The 5,717-nt window shown below is 42.8% G+C and overlaps 1 pseudogene; it reads left to right on the forward strand.

The window, feature by feature from the left end:
• Positions 1-4,362: 4,362 nt before the first annotated feature.
• On the forward strand, positions 4,363-5,442 carry LOC101998190 (annotated as a pseudogene).
• The last annotated feature ends 275 nt before the right edge of the window (positions 5,443-5,717 follow it).

The raw sequence follows: 5,717 nt of genomic DNA on the forward strand, positions 1-5,717 counted from the left end.
GACAACACTCAAGTTCTCTCTCTGGAGCTGGCCCTCCTGACTCAAACAGTCAGAGTTTGCCCTGGCAAGACAGCCCAGGAAGCTGGCATTTTAAAACAACACAGGTTTTTTCCTGCTACTGCTGAAAACAAACAAGCATTCAGTTGGCTTTTATCAACATCATTTAAATGTTTTGTGGCAGGACTACTTAAGAGCTGCAGGGTTTTGCAGCTGAAGCTGAGTCAGGAAGCCTCTCTTAGATGAGAGCACTTGCTTGCCTCTAGCAAGCAGAGCAGACCCGAGAAATTGCTGCTACCAAGAAAACATGCTTTACTCTTTCCCAAGCTTTCTCAGGCTTTCAGTGGATACAATGTCCACACGTCTGGCAGCCATTTTGTAGTAATAGGAATTGGGGGCTGCTTCCTGCCACCCGGCTAGCTTTATACCCGAAATAATTACACGGAAACTGTATTCTTTTAAACACTGCTTGGCCCATTAACTCCAGCCCTTACTGGCTAATTCTGATATCCCGATCAATCCATCTCTAATAAACTGTGTAGCACTGGTCTTATCGGGAAAGATTCAGCATGTCTGACCTGGTGGCTTGCTTCATCATGCGTGTCTGCCCAGGAGCAGGGAGCTTGGCTTCTCTGAGCTCACTTCCTCTTACTCCCATCATTCTGTTCTGTTAACTCCTCTCATCTATGTTTTAACTTATCAGGGCCAAGCAGTTTCTTTATTGCTTAACCAACGAAATCAACAGATTGATATATGACACTCCCACATCATAAAATATTGGATAGGAGTGAAGTACCCAGACAATCCAACATTTTAGGGCAACGACCTTGCTGTTTCCTCGGTGTTACACATCTAGAACAGCTTCAAGACTGCTGGCTGAATACAGCTTCACAGAATAGTCCAGACAGGATTTGATCATTACCCTAAATTTTTGCTTTGAGTCCTAATAAGATTACCAATGCCCCCAAACAGCAGGAAAACTAAGCCCACATCTTCCAAAAATGGAATATAAATATTTGTTTTTGTTTAGCATGTTGGTTACAAGTTGTTATGGATAATAGTCAGGAAAACACTAAACAAAGGAAATTAGATCCAGGGTTCTTGCTTTGAAAAGAAAAAAGGGGAAATGATGTGGACTAATGCTCTTGTCCACTTTAAAGGTTTGCTGCTCTTATTGGTTGAATACCAAACTGAGTGTCCAGTAGCTAGGCAGGAAGTATAGTTGGGACTATCAGACTAGGAGAATTCTGGGAAGAGGAAAGTCAGAAACACAGTTGTAATCTGACTCAGAGGAAGGAAGATAAAAATGCCTTACACGGAAAAGGTACCCAGTCACATGGCTACACATAGATATGATTTATAAATTAATTTTAGTTGTAACAGTTACTTAGCAACAAGCCTAATAAATAGGCCCCAGTGTTTATCATTACTATAAGTCTTTGTATGCTTCTTTGGGTCTGAAAGACTGTGGGGCTAGGTGGGACAGAATCTTCTGTCTACAATATCTCACTGGCTACCTGTGAAATGGAAGTCCAAGATTTCAATGCATATTCAGTTCAGCAGGTTAGACCTGCACGTTATTCTCTAGTCTATGTTGGAATTATGAAGAATTTTCTAATGCCAGTGAAGGAATGGACTTGCTGCAAGATGAGGGCAAGCAGACAAAGAAAAGAGCAACAGCTTCTATCTTCCATGTACTTTCACAGGCTTCCAGAAGGAAAAAGGTGTGCCCCTATTTAAGGTGTGTGCACTAGCCTCAAGATATGAATGAGAGGTGTGAGTTTTACATTCTTGGGGTCCAGGTTAAATGTTTGTGTCTTTCTAACTTCAAAGTCTGCATTTGAAGTGATCTACTTACTTCAACTTAAGCATAGCATTACTCATAGTTGTGCCCTCCATTGTAGGAGTTTAGTTAATTCCAGCTCTGGTCAAGTAAGAAACCATGACTATCCATCACAAGTGCATTTTGTTTACTGGGGTCAATCTTCCATAAATAAAGGAATGATGCCCATTCCCACACAGATGTTATTCCTCTTCTTATATTGTTGTAAGATTTTTTTTCATAAGACAGGCAGGGGAGCACATACCTTTAATGCCAGCACCTGGGAGGCAGAGGATGGTGGATCTCTGTGAGGTTGAGATCAGCCTGGTCTAAAGAGTGAGTTCTAGGACTGGCTACATAGCTACTTAGAAACCCTGTCTCCCCCCTGCCCCAAACACACACACAAAAGAATTCCTTCCAAAACAAGAGACATGATTTAGGAAGAGGTGGTTTTATTGATCTGTCAGGGGCCTCAGTATTCACAACATGAAGGTTCAGGTGGAAAAAATTATGTGGTGGCAGGAGGCAGAGGTAGGAAGGATTCTGAATGTGGCTGTCTTTTTTCCTTCCTTTTATTCCTACCAGACTCACAGACCCCAGGATGGCTCTGCCAAAACTCATTGGTGGTTTTCCTCTCATCCTCAGTTAATTCTCCCTATACAGTCTTCCTGATCCACTTAGGGTGTGCTCTGACAAAATACTAAATACTTCTTCTTTCTATCAAATAGATGCCAAGACTCAGCTTCTCAATACCTCCTAATTTTCATCCTCACTGGTGTGTGCTGTTGTCTTTAAACTTTGAACTTCCATGCTTACTATGCTGGGCCTTAGACATGAGAGAGTATTCTGGTTTCCAAAGCATGCAGAATATATTCAACAGTTACTGAAAAAGTGGTTTGGAGACAGTTCCCCTTAGACTGTGATCTGTAAAGTGCTCCTTACCTCTATCATCTCTCTCCAGATTAACATGTCTGAATGGACACACTAAGCCTCAAGTACATGAACATGTCTTCAGTGATTCAATCCACTCAGTAATCCCCACTCCTGAAAATCAGCCTCCAATGTTGCTCATCCCTCAAGATAGGACAAATCAATCAATTGGTTTTGATCTCTAAATTTTTTGGGTTTTTGTATAAGAACTTTTCCAGGTGGCTACTTAGTAGCTTCAGTGACTCATCTATATGTGGGTTTAAACACAAGGAGGCAGGTATCCTTTCCCTCAAATGTGTCATTTGAAACAAAGGTAGACAATCAATGCTGGACTCCTTATTTGTAAAACATAATCTTTGAATTACTAATACATTGCTCTCCTGAGTATGTTCCTGAATAGGAGAGCAGCTTCCTATGGGGGAACTTAGATCCCACTGGGGCTCAAGTAGAGTATTTGTTCATATACAGTATCATCCCAGGAATAGGGCAGGTGGGGCTTTTATTTTAGTAAGCAGTTCTCTGGAGGACATGGCACAGCCAAAAGGATTTAGGTCCCTATCAGCAAGAAGCATGCGTCTAACTTAAAAGGATTGTACACATAACAGAGAAATTCTTGGTCATTACAGCAAAACAAACTGACTGAAACAAAAAGAAACACATACAAACAGACACAAATACAAACACACATTCAGAGAGAATGAGAGAGAAAAAGAGAGAGAGAGAGAGACAGAGACAGAGAGAGAATCAGGTTATTAGGTTGCTGGCTCAATCCTGGTCTGCCAGTGTTCCTGGACAGGATTGGATCCAGGAACCAGATTGCCTCCTGGCTTTTGCTCCCTTAGACCTTGCTTCCTCATGCCCACTTTTGAAAAATACAAACTTTTAAAATGCCAACTTTTAATCTGGAATTAATGCCAGAAGACACACACCTTTAATCCAGATCTCAAGGTAGTAAGACACACCCTACACTGTGCCACACCCTCTGCTGTTAGCATAAAAGGAGAGGCAGGGAGGCAGCTACTGCCCTTTGCTGCTTGCCATTGTCTTGCATCAAGTCCTTTCCTTCCCTGGCAGTAGATAATCATATTTTGAATTACAGCATAGACTGAGGAATAGCCAGCAAGTCAGACCTCCGAGACTGAGTAAGTACTGGGTTCTTGCACTTTTCTGTCACAGGTAGCCTTTGTGGGATTAGTAGGACTGCAGCTCTTAGACATTCTAATGAATCAATCTCCTTCAAACAGAGAGATCCATTCTATGTGTTCTGTTCCTTTAGAGAATCATAGTACACTTTTCAATATAAGAGTGTATAAATTGTTCCAAATTGTCAAAAGTAGTGTGTAATTGTCTTACTTAATATTTAATCTAGAAAAGATGGAGTGATATAAGAAAGAATCCCTAGTACTCTAGACTGTCTTCATTGAATCTCATAGGGCAATATGTATAGAATTTCAGAAAGACCAAAGTTTCTAACCTTATAGAAAAGGGAACAGATAGGAAAAGAGAAACTAAAAATCTAAAATACATCTGTAATTGTGACCCTCATGTTGAAGAAGAAAACAATCCTGTTCTTTTTTGGCTCCAGGTAAACCTTCACACTCCCAGCAGCAGACATGTCAGAAGTCTTAGCAGCTGAGAGCAGAGGCTACACACAGATCAGAGTCAAGAAATTCTCCTACAGATGGATCATCAGCAACTTCTCTTTTTGCTTGGACGGAAGCTTGGGCAATGACATTGTAAGCCCCACTTTCTCAGCAGGAGACAATGACCAACAGAAATGGCTTATGAAACTATACACGAATGGGATGGATGAGGAAAGCAGAGGTTACCTGTCAGTTTTCCTAGGGTTGCTAAGCTCTCCAGAGAGCCCAGTGTGGGCAAAGATCCAGTTTGGGTTCCTAAATGCCAAAGGAGAGGAATTCCGAATCATGAGCAGTCAAAGAGTCGTCAGGTTCAACCCAAACCAAAGCTGGGGTATCACAAAATTCATTCGTCGAGATTTCCTTTTTTTCACTCCATGTTTGCTTCTCCCAGATGACAAACTCACACTCTGCTGTGAGGTGAGCGTGGTTCAGGACTACATCAGCATCTCTGAACAGAACATGCAGCCAGGGATTGACGTTCCAAGGTGCACACTGGTAGATGATCTAGGAGAGCTATGGGAGAATTCCCTCTTCACAGACTGCTGCCTGGTGGTAGCAGACCAGGAATTCCGGGCTCACAAGGCCATCTTAGCTGCTCGCTCTCCAGTTTTCAGAGCCATGTTTGAACATGACATGGAGGAGAACAGAAAGAATCGCATTGAGATTCATGACCTGAAACCTGAAGTCTTCAAGGCAATGATGGACTTCATTTACACCGGTAAGGAACCAGATCTCCACAGCATGGCAGATGCTGTGCTGGCAGCTGCTGACAAGTATGGCCTGGAGCGTTTGAAGCTTATGTGCGAGAGTTCCCTCTGCAAGGACCTGTCTGTGGAGAATGCTGCCCACACTCTCTTACTGGCTGACCTCCACAGCTCAGTGCATTTGAAATCTCGGGCAATGGATTTCATTACAGCTCATGCTTCTGAGGTTTTTCAGACCTCGAGCTGGAAGACAGTGGTCAACTCCTATCCCTACTTGGTGGCTGAAGTATGTGTCTCCCTGGTTTCTGGGCATGGTCTTTGCCTGGAGCCCCCCTCAAATGCCTGAAGCAGTCTTAGGACCCTGTGGGCTGCGACCTACGTTCTCCTTCCAGAAGAAACAGTCAGTATTGTTACTAATGACACCTGTTTAGACTCTGGGCTCTGAGGTACATATACAGTGAATTTGTGGAAACACATCTGCTAGGCCTGGCTTCAACACCTCTGTAAATTAGTGAAGGGCAGGTATGGGGAAGAGCAGCACTGGACAATGGTATACTCTATGCAACTTCTACCCTTCCGTTAGACTGCTGTGATTTCTAACCAATCAGATGGAAACTGGGA

Source organism: Microtus ochrogaster, unplaced genomic scaffold (genome assembly GCF_000317375.1).
Source record: "Microtus ochrogaster isolate Prairie Vole_2 unplaced genomic scaffold, MicOch1.0 UNK16, whole genome shotgun sequence".
Classification (NCBI taxonomy): Eukaryota; Metazoa; Chordata; class Mammalia; order Rodentia; family Cricetidae; genus Microtus; species Microtus ochrogaster.